This window comes from Nilaparvata lugens, chromosome 7 (genome assembly GCF_014356525.2).
Source record: "Nilaparvata lugens isolate BPH chromosome 7, ASM1435652v1, whole genome shotgun sequence".
NCBI lineage: Eukaryota > Metazoa > Arthropoda > Insecta > Hemiptera > Delphacidae > Nilaparvata > Nilaparvata lugens.
The window spans coordinates 8,456,828-8,472,172 of NC_052510.1; the positions used below are offsets into that span (position 1 = coordinate 8,456,828).

The 15,345-nt window shown below is 33.2% G+C and overlaps 1 protein-coding gene across 4 annotated transcripts in view; it reads left to right on the forward strand.

The window, feature by feature from the left end:
* Nucleotides 1-634: 634 nt before the first annotated feature.
* Nucleotides 635-15,345, forward strand: part of LOC111055726 (glycoprotein 3-alpha-L-fucosyltransferase A) — a 109,156-nt gene continuing 94,445 nt past the window's right edge. For 2 of the 4 annotated variants that reach the window (XM_039433604.1, XM_039433609.1), the window contains exon 1: nucleotides 635-954. The gene's annotated coding sequence lies outside the window, so the exon portion shown is untranslated. Of the gene's footprint in view, nucleotides 955-4,784; nucleotides 4,993-15,345 lie in introns of those variants that run through there. The other 2 variants (XM_039433610.1, XM_039433606.1) reach the window with 2 other exon arrangements.

The following is a 15,345-nucleotide window of genomic DNA, read 5'->3' on the forward strand; positions in this document are numbered from 1 at the left end:
TTCAAAAGTGTATAGGAATATCCCTATCTTGACAGGGAAAAAACAAAACCTCTCTATTCAAGTACACTGTGTTAAACTGGAGTGTCAAGTGATCTGTGAGAGTTTATCAAATTGGAGTGAGAAACATGGAAATTATGGATTATTCAGCAGCTCTCTTCAAGAATATATTGGAGCCACATACCTCCGCTATCGTCAGAAGTAAGTTAATTCTCTTTGATATTCTTGTTCATTAGTTCCTCCTTGTTATTAGAATTTATTGTAGGCTTAGTATAAGCCCAGTTTGCAACTCTCTGGTGCAGTTTCTGAGACTTTTATTGAATCTAATGCACTTCCAATATGATATATTATTTTTCCAATCATATTTCAAGAGTAATAATATTATCCAATAATATTTCTCCAATAATTCAAGTCCTCTATTAAGAATAGTACTATTTTTTGCGGTTGAGACTGAATCTAATCCTGCTAGTAACTGTAGCCGAGAATAATCTTGTAGCTTGTAGCAGGAGCTTGTCGAGATAAATAGTAACAGATTTCAAATTGTAATCAGCTGATTACCGCTACCGAAAATAACCGTTACCCATTGGAACGTGCTCGCAACGCACCTGCGCATGCGTGAATGTGCGTGTGTGTGCTGGTGTGAGAGTGTTGTGCATGTTTTAGCGACTCCCTTGGAGACAACCTCTCGCTCCACGGAGTCCCGACGATTGTAATTGTTTTCCCGCGAGCGGGCCGAGGAAAAACCTGACATGTGGAAACTCAAATCGCGGAAAAACTTCACATAGCCTTCGCTACCGAATCAACGGGAAATATGATGTGTGAAAAGTGATCAAGTTCAGTGATTTTGGTCTCGTGACCCACCCCATGATATGGGGCTGCACCATTGGTGGAATTGATTTACCCTCCGAGAGCTGATTTATAGGTTACTTGGATATCGTCCGTCTATTTCAATCAAAGGTGAGTTTCAATCACATACTGAGTGCTCCAACAATATTTCTCTTGTATTTCACTATTGAACTTCAATTTATATGCTCCTTGAAATTTGTTTATTTATCCTCCAATATTGATATAACTCCAGCTGACAGAGGGTGCATCTTAAGCTGCCTTTACACCGAAGATATTAACAAAATTTTAATTCTTATAGATTCTATTAGATTGAACATAATTCATCATACACATGATATTCATATGTGTTTGTCAAGTTCCATTCAATCTAATAGAATCTATAGGGATTAAGTTATTAACATTTTGTTAATAACGTTTGTGTAAACGCAGCTTTATCAATAACTTTGAAGTCATATTAGGGTTAATCACGATCTTGAGATAACGAAATAATAGACTATCTTGATAACCAAACAGTCGTGGTATTTGCTAATTTGAATCAGCTGCAATTTTGTTCTGTAATGTAATACTATAGCATTGACTAAGCAAATAGCAGTAGTTAATGAATAATCCAACATCGTGAATACGATCATTAGCAAATGAATAGTGAATCAAGTATAAGTATTCAATAGTAAATCTAATGTGATATTTTGACAGTGTCATACAAAGATTGATGATATTTAGGAAGTCTTGTTAAATAATAGAATAGCCTACGTACTTTGAAATTACAGTTCTTCTATAATCTCGACATACTAGAATATTAGTATTAAAGCAATCTCTGTGTTTCATTTTTTCTTCATTGTAATACAAGTTTAATAATATGCTTGATAATTGGAAAATGGTTACTACTCAGGCTTGGTATACTCATATTCAATATTGGATAGATCATTGTTGACGTTATCCTATCGATTTTATTTATAATTAATTAGCTTCAGTAATCCTGAACCATTAGGCTGGGTTTACACCAAAGTTATTAACAGAATGTTAATAACTTAATCCTTATAGATTCTATTAGATTGAACGGAACTTGACAAACACATATGATCAAACTATAAGGAATCTATAAGGATTAAGCTATCAACATTTTGTTAATAACTTTGGTGTAAACACAGCTTTACAATCACAACTTTTCAAATATTGTTCTCTCAGGTATCAATTAGTTAATTATAGATGAATTACTCTTAAGATTCAGTCTGTAACATTTTCCAAAGTCTAGGTTTAAGTAAACATTATATTTTTATCATGTACTTTGCATCGATGGCTGATTAGGTTACCCTTAATTTGGATTACTCCTATGAATTAATCGATTGAACTATTTCTCATGATCACTAATACAATCTAGTCTAACATTTTCTAAGATAGTACAGTTTGATTTGAACATTATATTCTATTTTTATATATAGTTTATATACAGTTTGATTTGAACATTATATTCTATTTTTATATATAGATGACTCCTCCTCATTCATATTGGAAATTCTAGGAGTAGATTGAACTGAAGCATTTTTCATTCTCATTCATATACTTGATAAAGTCTACTAGAAGAAAATAACAGCAAACTTCATTTTACTATATTTCACGATAAAAGACATGATTCTGATATACCTCAATTCATTTATTTATTTATTGTACAAAATACTACAATCATAATATAACTATGACTTTGAAGGAAAAACTAGGCTGAGCCTGTACTATTTCTCTCCAAAAATTTTGATAAAAAGTTAATGTTGTAGGGTACTCTTGGAATAGAATAGAAAAATCTTTATTCGTCAATATATACAAATTTAAATGAATAGTGTCAGAATAGTAGAAGGTCAAACTCTTCATAGATTCGATTTCACGAACAATTAATCCAAAAAAGCTGTAATTAACATGAAACCCACTCACTATTGGTTTCCTCCAATACAAGGTTGAACCAGTTTATATTACCTTAACGGAACTCATTTACATGAACAATGTACCACGTTTATATGGTACTGTAATTCTGCCAATGACGTTTCTATTGAAATATGTAGTGATATCAAGCTGACCATCTTTGTGGTGTTATTGTTAGCAGGAAGTTATATAGGTGGCAGTGGTCCGTGAAATCAGATAAAGATTCATGCGAATAGGAAAGCTTGTTGAGGACTCATTCAGTATGTGTGGTTTGGTTTTTTTGGTTTTTAGGAATTGGTGAGTTGAAAAAATCAATAGTTCTAATTTTCCTACGTTACTTTTTATTGTGATTTACTGTTGTACAAACATATTACTAAGAGAGAAAGTCGTGTAGAATGGGTTGGGAGTAAGCTGCCAATACAAAGTCTTGTACAAAGTTTTATACAAAGTTTGTAAAAGAGGGATAGTACCCAGATTATCTTTATTTTGAGAAAAAATCATTATCATCCTGACCCTTGAATTGTGATGTATGGTTTCAACGATAATGGAGAGGAATTATGATAATATTCAATTTGGAAATAATTGATTGTTTCTCTAAAATAACTAATTGAACTACTGGACTGATTAATTTGAAATTTTGCATATTGATTCTCAATTTACCGAGGATGGTTATAAGTCTAAATTTTTCAAGATTTCAGTAGGTCATGTTTTCAGTTTGTCAAGTATTTAATTAGACCCTTGCGGAGCACGGGTTACCTGCTAATATTCCCTAGAAGAGAAACTGTTTGTATATTCATCTGAGAAATTATGGCGATTTGAAATCAATTATAACATTCTGATCCGATGTGGAATGTGAAATGTAGAATAAGTTTTTGTTAACTGAGTTATTGTGCATTTCCTCCCATATTTCTGAAATAAATTATATTCTTATCAGTCATTTGTCTAGTTGTGAAAGTGATACTGTGGCAGATGTCTAAATTGAATGAATATGATTTTTTTTAACTCGAAAATGGTGTAGTAAGCATCCGAAACTGGTTGTTTTTTTAATTTGTTATTTTATATTGGAAAAGTTTTTAAAAGGGTAGGCTACTATGGTATTATTTTACGAATAGACATTAACTTTTCACAACCATGAATTCATTGTAATAACTAAGCAGATGTAGGAGCCATTGCTGTGACGTTTAAATTGTATGAGTGGAAGTGGTTGGGAGTTGAGTTGATTGTGGGAGTGGCTTGTCTAGGCCAATGGGAGACGTTGATTGGTCGTCCACCTACCAATCATATTGCTCGCTCATATTCTGCTGCTCTGAACTTTAGATCTCGTTCACCAGAGATCGACAATAATGTTCAACCGAAACTGATATCATATTATTTTGATAAATTTGTAATTATGACTCAGTGACAAATTCAAGTCTTTTTATTCAAGATACTAGTAGAATAATAAATAATTAATTTATTGCCAAATACAAGAAATATTTTTACAAATGAAAATAATCATTAAATTACAATATTTTTTGGCGAGACTGGGAAAAGAAGCCTTGAGCTCCATCACGAATAAATCCTGAAGTGGCATATCAAAATTAAATGGAGATGCAGGACTAGGTTGCAATATTGTAAGTATAGATTTCATCACGGAAATTTGAATTTATTGCTTTCGAAATGCTGTTATCCTATCATACATATTGCGGAGCTCATCTGTCTCCTATTATTATTAATCTACAACAATATTCTCATAAATTATTACCTTCCACACAAGCTACAAACTCAGGTCCTATCAACATCAACTCGTGAAAAATAACATATCACGACAGTATTCATAAAATAAAACGAGGCAGAGATGAAGAAGAAGATTCATGAAATAAGATTTTTGTTTAATTTATGTCACCAGATTAATTACACGTTTATTCATATAGATAAGCCAAATCAAGTCGAGTTTTATTAGGTGAGGATCACATTAAACCGTTTCAAGAGTTTAAGATAACAATGTAGTTTATAGCTCTCGTTCATCAAGACTAATTTACAACAGTAAACAGGTGTGTGTCACAAAATCAGCAATAAAATTTTCAAATTTTAGAATCTCTCCACTTTAAGTCTTTTGTTACTTTAGGAAGTTTGCAAACAGTATAATATTATCACTATAGGAAGTAGTGAATGTGAAGTGTAATAATGCGCGATCATGACATACTCTATGTTCGTTCTTGCCTCTGGGATTCAGTATTGCTAGATCGTTGCTGACTGGTATGTATGTAACCTACTCATATTCAATTCATTCAACTGCATTCGTTTCAATGGAATTTTGAAAGGGAATATTTTCAATTAGCATAAAAGAAATGTATCTTTTTTTTCATGGAACAACTGGAATACATAATAGCAAATATCGGGGCACCGAGCTACGCTTTTTTTTATTTATTGATAAACAGAACCATAGCCTACTATAGATAGAGTAAGCCATGACAGAACACAATTCTCTCAAATGATCGTGTTTATATTTTACAGCTGGCTATTATACGACAGCTTATGAATTTCGGGGATGCGATATTTTGATTTTCCACAGAATCACTTGCTCACTTTTTACTATCCACAGACGACGAAAGTCTCAGCTGTTTCAGCCAAGTATTAATTATCCTTCTAATGTCATTCAGGGAGTTTTCCCAAGGATGAGACCTAGTGCAATCGAATTTTTATATCATAAACCCACTATGTTCCAAATTTAGTGAAAATCGTTAAAGCCGTTTTCGAGATCCGTTGAACATAAATAACCAGATACTTATAAAAATATAAAAATAACCAGATATGAAAATATAAGCAGATATACAGAGATTGCTCGCTCAATATAATAGGATACTTAGTAGCAATAGGTTATTCAAAGGCATCGAACAATATAGAGTCACCATGGGAATTTGAACAGTTGGTAGTCTCTTACTATATGTGTTGTAGTTGGTAGTCCTTGACAATATTGACTTAACTTGATATACTTGTTCTTAACATTTGATTTGATCGTTACGTTACGATATTCATTGATTTTTGCAGTGATTACTATTTAATAAAAGCGTAAAACTCATTGGTTTTACTGCTTTCTAAATAATGTCCACTTGCAGTGAATAAGACAACGCAATAAGTTCTATTTAAATTTAGAATTTTTTGATGCCCACTTTATTTTAGATACGGTAGCCTAATATTTACGTAGGTGTTCTTATGAGTTTATTTAATGTTTAGTTACTTTTTTGCCGTCCATATTCTAGCAATATAAAAACAGATTCCCGCATAATTTTATCATTAGTGAGCGTGACCGGTACAGTGAGAATATAATTCACATGATTTCTTATGTGTCTGTTTCCACCCAGCCCAAGTATGAATAGACACATTTGAACTCATGGAATTATAACTATTTATCACTGAACCGAACATATCCAATTATTATTCTTATAACAGACTGATATTAGAAAATCCGCGTTTATTATTCGCTCATAATTAGGTCAAAGTTCTTCAAATCTATTTTTATGATAACGTTGAATTCAAACAAAAGTATATAATAACTTATCATGAATGATGAATTTAGATACTGTGAAGATATAGTGATATTCATCCATAATGAGACACTAGATTATTGTTGAAAAATATCACGAACTTATTGAAATGTTCAATACAACACCTGAAAATAATCACCCCAACACATATTATTATTGTGGCGTATCATAATTATAGTACTAAGTTTATCATTAGCAACATTTGTATATTAAGCGAGCAATTTCTGTATTTATATATCTGGTTATTTATGTTTAACGGATTTCGAAAACGGCTCTAACTTTTTTCACGAAATTTAAAACATAGTAGGTTTATGATATAAAAATTCGATTGCACTAGGTCTCATCCTTGGGAAAACTCGCTGAACGACATTAAAAGGACTCATCCTTGGTTGAAACAGCTGGGACTGTGGATAGTGAAAAGTGAGCGAGTGATTCTATACAAAATCAAAATATCGCATCCCCGAAATTCTTAAGCTGACGTATAGCCAGCTGTAAAAAATATAAAGACAATCATTTTAGAGAATTGTGTTCTGTTTATCAATAAATAAAAATAACGAGTGAAGCTCGGTGCCCCGATATTAATAATGAAGATGACACCATGAGTGTTAGTAACTTTCCAATAAATTCGTGATATTTTTAGACAATATTCTAGTTTCGAAAGATGAGGTATGGTGAATTAATTACAAACAACTGAACATTTTTTAATCTATTCAGGATAACAATATATTTCTTTGACCTCCATTTATGATTCATCAATGACGGTATAGTTCAGGCTTGAAAGGTAATCAATTTTTTAATTTTTATGCACCGGTCATATTCCAGGTGAGGGAAGTCATGAACTTTAAAGCATCTTACCATCATCCATAAAGCTAGAGAGACCGTACTTTCCTCAGTTAAAATAATGGCACATCGTGAGTTGTTTTCGAATTGCACAACTGTCTGTGAGAGGAGCGGCCATCTTGATTAGAATCGATAATAATGATATTCAATAAGGTGAGAGAGAACAAGGAACTTCTCGATTTTATTTATGTATCTTCTCTCCTCTCTCACGACTCCTTGATGAATATCACTTGAATTTCTCTTGTCTACAATTCCAATCATTCTGGGATCTCTTTCATTCCGAAACTGGCCTCCGGTCTCTTTTTAATAGAGTTTTGAAAGGGATGTTGTAATTGATAATCCTAAATCTAACAGTATGAGCCCTTATTTTTAAGAGCTACAAGATGTCAAATTCTCAATCGATATCTGAATAATAGAGTATGATGGATTCAATGTTTCGATAATCTAATCATAACTCTACAATAATGTTCTCTGTTAATATAGAGAATATATATAGACTATATATAGACCATATATAGACTATAGCTACTAATATCGGGGCACCGAGCTTCGCTCGTTATTTTTATTTATTGATAAACAGAACACAATTCTCTGAAATGATCGTGTTTATATTTTACAGCTAGCTATACGTCAGCTTATGAATTTCGGGGATGCGATATTTTGATTTTATAAAGAATCACTCGCTCACTTTTCACTATCCACAGTCCCAGCTGTTTCAACCAAGGATGAGTATTATTATCCTTTTAATGTCGTTCAGCGAGTTTTCCCCAGGATGAGACCTAGTGCAATCGAATTTTTATATCATAAACCTACTATGTTCCAAATTTCATGAAAATCTTCAGAGCCGTTTTCGAGATCCGTTCAACATAAATAACCAGATATAAAAATCCTTTTAATGTCGTTCAGTGAGTTTTCCCCAGGATGAGACCTAGTGCAATCGAATTTTTATATCATAAACCTACTATGTTCCAAATTTCATGAAAATCTTCAGAGCCGTTTTCGAGATCCGTTCAACATAAATAACCAGATATAAAAGTATTAAAATATTAACAGATATACAGAAATTGCTCCTTAAAATAGGATCTAGTTGTTGAATAAAACGTTCAGCCATAGAGTGAATAATATCTTTCAAATCTACTTCAATCTAGGGATATGGCATCTACTTCTAATACATTTTCTTACATTCCACTATAAAGAATGTAAAATAGATTCTATCCATTTACGAATAGTGAAATGATCATGACCTTCAATTCATGAATAGTAGGTAATAGATAGATTGATTGATTATTTGCCTTTATTAGGGTGGAGTTAGGACTCCTGGTCCTCTCTGCCACACAACCCTAGCCAGATAGATAGCCCATAGACAAATATCCCATAGACAGAGTAACATAACAAGAATTGATGAAAATATAAACTAAGAAAATATTGTAGTTATAGGAAAATGTCCTTAAATAAACAGATTGAACTGGAAAAACCATGTGGAACGAATGCCAGATACTAGGATACCAAAGGCTGTCATGAAATATAGACCCTACGGTAGAAGGGATATTGGCAGACCTCTGAAAAGATGGTAGAGTAAATAGTTATATCCTTTGAAACCGGAACAGGTGTGTACGCCTAATCCTTGAAAGAAAAAGAAAAAGAAGAAGAAGGAAAATGTTTAGTATCTTAATGAGGGCTATTTGGATTCACATGGAAATTGAAAATCAAAGTACAACTTTCACATGTATGTTTTTAAAATAGTACTTTGATTTTTGAGTTTCATAAGAACACGTATAGTTGATATCTATCAAATATCCTAATTACAATTTTTTTCTTGGAAAATTAAAAATCTCCAAGATTCCTACTAATTATCATATGATTATTAGAAAGAATGATAGTTTACCATATTTGCATTTCCAATTATTATTATGTGATCTATGACAATCAGTTATCGTACTAGTATTCCATTCAATATTACTATCTTATCAGGTTCGAAAACCTAGAAAACTGCAATACATCATGATTATGTGTCTTCATCATGCAATACTCTTATCAGATTCAAAAGCCTCGAAAAATGCTATACTCCATATAATGAGTTTTCATCATGTAGCATTCCAACAATCATTCATAAGAACCTTCTCCATTAACCTTTAACAGTGAGATTGATAACAGAACATTACACTATTGTGTCCGAATGCACTTTCAAATTAATGTGTTATGCCGATTGCTGAGGTTACTTTCGGGATCATCCTATTATTCATTATATCGTAGCACGTCACGACAAGATCCCTACTGCAATTCACTTTTTACTGTCAGCATTTGTTGAATGGGGACCATTCATGCTAGTTACAATGAATACTGATAGTATGAAGTTTATCTCAATATAGTACCAGACACGGCGTGTTCGTGCACTCTTTTCCCATTCATGTCTCTTAATAACTCTTTCTCTTTCTCTCTCTCCCCCTCTCTCTGTCCCTCATACCCACTCTCACACGCGCTCTCTCTCTCTCTATCTTCATCACTATCTCTCACTCTTTGTCTCTCTTTCTCTCTATCTATTATATTACAAATTACTTTTTCATATCATATACTTTCAATAATTATTTTCTTAGTCTATATTATGTAAATTCATCTATAATTTTGCTGTATTGTAAGCTATTGTATATAAGTGTATAAGCCAGTATATATTGTAATCTACATAAATAAAGTACTCAATCAATCAATCAATCAATCTATCTATCTATCCCGGTCGTGTGTTAATGGGGAGGATATTCTATATCCTCCTTAGAGAATCGACAATTTTTTTGTTGAAACACCGCCGATTTATGAAGTTACATCACACTATTATATTATCGTTATTCTAATTGCATTCAATCTCTAGTCTCATTGATTAATTGTTTATACTTTGTAAAATTCGTTGAATAATTAGCATTACCTTCATTTATTGTAAATTAGTGTATAAGCCAGTAAATATATTGTAACATACATAAATGAAGAAATCAAATCTAATCTAATCGAATCTCTCTCTCACTGATATATTCTCCCATTCACGTCTCTCAATTATTCTCTATGTCTCTCCCTCACTCACACTTTCTCTCTCACTCTTTCTCTTTCTCCAATCTAATTCAATCTCTCTCTCACTCACTGTCTCACTCTGTCTCACTCTCATTCTAACTCCTTTTCATCATATTAATTCACCGTCATTCTCTTTTCAACTTAATCTCTCTCCTCATTCATATGGTACTGTACTTCTTATGGTTAGACGTTATATTATAACAACCATGATCACCAGTCATCATGACGCAACTCGAATCATCTTCTTCTTCTTCATCTTCTTCTTTTTCTTCTTCTTCTTCTTCTTCTTCTCTTCTTCTTCTTCTTCTTCTTCTTCTTCTCTTCTTCTTCTTCTTCTTCTTCTTCTTCTTCTTCTTCTTCTTCTCCTCTTTCTCCTCACCATAATCCTCCTCCGCCTCCTTCTTTATCTTCTTCTCCTTTATAATTATCTCCAACTCCTTGCTCATCTTCAAATCGTTTAACTGAAAATATTGAGTGAGATTAATATTACGGTTATGAAAAGAGAAAGGAAAACGATGAGTAAGACGGTTTGGCAGACAGAGAATGTTGTAACGGCTATTGGCTGATAGATCGTGATGTCATGAAGTGGCTGAGAGAGAGATGGATGCTAAGAAGGTTGCAAGTTAGAAAGGGATTATTAAATCAATGTGTTGGAAAGTGATGATCCCCAGACTGAGTGGTGCAATATGATAATCTCGGCTAGACTCAACAGTACAGCAACCTCAATTGGATTAGACAGACTTGGAGAAAAAATATCGTTTAGAGAATAATTATCGTTAAGGTAGTTTAGATGGGCACTTGTTTAACGTTTTCCTCGTCTATCACTTATTCATTTGAGAACAATATACTATACGTTTTCAGTTATCAAATATTATCAGATGTTGAATATTATCATTATTGATTCAATAACTGGATATAATTCAGTTACTATCCTATACTATTAAACGAGCAACTTCTGTTTATATGTTTAAATGTTTGGATGTTCAGATGTTTATATGTTTGTATTGCACCAGATCTCGAAAACGGCTCTAACGATTCTCACGAAATTCAGAACATAGTAGGTTTATAATATAAAGATTCGATTGCACTAGGTCTCATCCCTGAGAAAACTCGCTGAAGGACATTAAAGGATAATTATTATCCATCCTTGGGAAAACAGCTGATAATAATTATTTCGTCGACTGTTGGTGATGGAAGTGAGTCAGCGTGAGTTCATGTGTGTGAGACTGAGTCATAATTATGACTCAGCTGTTGACCTTTTGTAATCATTCAATCAGGTGCCGGTTGCAAAAAAAGCCGGGTTATTTTCAATCCTGATTAATTCCAGTTCATCCATCTTTTTGAAATAGTCTTCTCTGATTTTGTTTACGTGAAGTTAATCAGGATTAAAATTTAACGGGCTTTTGTGCAACTGGGCCTTTGTGAGGGAAATTTTTGCATTCCTCTGGGAATTAATCTCAATCTACTGTGATTAGATAGAACATTTCTGTATGAATGTTATTATAATTTCTACTTTCGTAATAAGTTATTCATGCTTTTGTACTCCAGAGCAAAGCTCGATCCCTGATATTACGTTACTATTTCCCAAATGCCCTGAATCGAGAACAGTTTTGGGCATAAGCCTATATTGAGTCTTCCAAAAGTAATAACTTCATGATTTATGGAATACATGAATAAATAATAAATAAATTCCGTCAACTGGATATTCCATTCAAATGTTAGACGCTTCCATGTTGACGATTTAATCTACAATATTTGTTTGGACAATATTTTGGCTACAATGGTGGAAATCCGCAAAATGAAAATCAAATCAAAATTTTTATTCACAATAAAAACAATTGAGGGTCCTGCCAAACCCAAAGATTTGGGTTGGACTGACTTCTCATGGAACTCCTCTTTCATTCCACTCCAATGGACCCAGTGAAGAATATAGATTCAACAGATAGACCTTATTATAGATTCAACACTATAAATACGAAATATGAAGGAAATATGCAGAGAAAAGTTTATTTTATTAGCAGTTCATCTTATTTTAAATTCAGTTTATGAAGCTAAGTTTATTATTATACTAGCAGGTAACCCATGCTCCGCAAGGGTCAAATTGTAAACTTGACTAACTGAAATCTCGAAGAACTGAAAATATGCCTTTACTATCCTTGGTGAATTAAAATCATTATGAAAAGCTAATCAGTCCAGTAGTTCAGATGTGACCATGCGTCATTCGTGAATTTTCTATCACATGTATAAGCCAGTTACATCTATAATATAATATAATATAGATGTATGAATAAATTGTCACTCCGATAAGCTAACAAATTTGAAATATCATTCTTAGCTATAGAACTGTTTGGTACCAAAGATATTTTAAATATTTGGATGGTCAAAAATGTAGTTATCCTATTATATTAAGCGAGCAATTTCTATATTTTTTATATATTTAATATCGGGGACCGAGCTTCGCTCTGGAGTACAAGAGCATAAAGAATTTATTATAAAACAAGAAATTATAATAACATTCATACAGAAATGTTCTATCTAATCACAGTAAATTGAGATTAATTCCCAGGAGAATGCAAATATTTCCCTCACGAAGGCCCATTTGCACAAAAGCCGGTTGAATTTCAATCCTGATTAACTTCACGTGAACCAAATCAGAGAAGACCATTCTAAAAAGATAGATCTACTGCAATTAATCAGGATTGAAAATAACCCGGCTTTTTTTCAACCGGCACTTAGTACCTGAAATGATTAAAGAAGTTCAACAGGTGAGTCATAATTTCGACACAGTCCCACTCACATGAACTCGCTCACTCACTTCCATCACCAACAGACGACGAAATAATTATTATCATCTGTTTTCCCAAGGATGAATAATAATTATCCTTTTAATGTCCTCCAGCGAGTTTTCTCAGGGATGAGACCTAGTGCAATCGAATATTTATATTATAAACCCACTATGTTCTGAATTTAGTGAGAATCGTTGGAGCCGTTTTCGAGATCCGGTGAAATACAAACATCTAAACATTTAAACATCCAAACATCTGAATATCTAAACATATAAACAGAAGCTGCTCGTTTAATTGTATAGGATATCTGGCTATTCATGTTCAACTGGATATAATTCAGTTATTATCCTATACTATTAAACGAGCAACTTCTGTTTATATGTTTAGATGTTTGGATTTTCAGATGTTTATATGTTTGTATTGCACCAGATCTCGAAAACGGCTCTAACGATTCTCACGAAATTCAGAACATAGTAGGTTTATAATATAAAGATTCGATTGCACTAGGTCTCATCCCTGAGAAAACTCGCTGAACGGCATTAAAAGGGTAATTTATTCATCCTTGGCTGAAACAGCTGTGGATAGTAGAAGAGTGAGTATGTGAAAAATCAAAATATCACATCCCCGAAATTCATAAGATGACATATAGCCAGCTGTGAAATATAAACACGATCATTTTAGAGGATTGTGTTCTGTTTATCAATAAATAAATAAAGAGCGAAGCTCGGTGCCCCGATATTAAAAGTGAAATGAAGAAAATCTCTACGATTCCTTATAAATATTTGAATGACTGGATAACATTCAAACAAAAATGCTTTTTAATCATGAAGCAACTACTCCAACAGAAGCAATAAGCAACACGAACAGACTCGCATTTTATCACCGTTACTAAGTCGACTGCGTCCATAATATTTGTTCAATCTCAAACAATAGCACAGAAGACAATGGTGGATGATTATTGAGTATTGTTGAGTATTGTTACAGTTACTGACGTCAATTTAATGTTCGCTTTACACAGTCAACCAGCCTAATAACCTGGTTTTGGTAACGCGATATAAATTACATATGCGAATGCAGCTTCAACATTCACTCCTGCAGACAGGATAGGAGGGTCCCCCTGAATTCCCCCCTGACTCCTCCATCTCCCACCTGGGCCCCCCTGACCCCCTCGCGATACCCTCCCCCGCATATATGATACAAAACCTGTCACTTTCAACAGGTCTAACCATCCACGTCATCGCTAGGTCACCTACTTTCTAGATAAGTCTGAATTTTTTGTGAGTGCAGCTAAGTCGACCTTGAATAAGTTGATACAGTGACCTTTCGGATTGAAACTTTCGAGCTTGTGATGGAAGTTAAGCTGGAGTAAGTTGCAGGCTGCTAATGGCTTAGTTGACACATGTGTAGCCATTTAATTAATGGTGCTATCATCCGCAATGATAAAAATATATTATTATCTAAACTATATATTCAATGGGAGATACATAATAATATTATGTGTTTAAAACCCTGGTTTTATGTGTTTATAACCCTGTATGTTTATATGTTATATAGGTTTCTCCTACAGGTATTAATTATAAACCAGAAGCACAGAGTAAAACATATAAACATAAATGGTTATAAACACATAAAACCAGGGTTTTTAGGAACCTAACATAAATTGGAAGGTCACGTGAGAGATTGCAATAACTAATCTAAGTGCCGGTTGCACAAAAGCCGGTTGAATTTTAACCGTAATTAATTTCACGAGAACCAATCAGAGAAGGCCTTTCTGATCAGACGGTTTCTCTGATTGGTTCTCGTGGAATTAATCACGGTTAAAATTTAACGGGCTTTTGTGCAACTGGCACTTTGTACTATAATAATTATGTTATTATTGATGAATCAATGTGAATTTGTAGACGCAAACTCAAATAACAATAAGCTGTTTGTAAGTCAGAACAGGCAATAGCCTAATCCTTGCACGTAGGATGATGATGATGATTATAGTGAGATCCACGTTACAATGGCAGTATTTGATTAACAATGGTGTTGCTATCCTTGTCTATCAGTCAACAAAGCAGATGGCACTATCCTTTCCCAGCTCCGTGACGTTGCAAGATTGTTTTTTTTTTTAATGATATAGAATTATAATTAAGTAACAAAATATCCAATCTTAATTATGAAACTTTCTTAATTAATCATTGAAAAATATATTCTCTTACGATTAAATAAAAAGTAGACAGTAAATATTATATCAGATAGCAGTATATAGTTATCATCATAGTTATATCAGTATAGCTATAGCAGTATCAGCTATCATCTATACATGGCAGTGGCAAGGCAGGGAATCGGCAACACTGTTCTCCTATCTTTCTCCATTGTCATTATAACGTTGACTG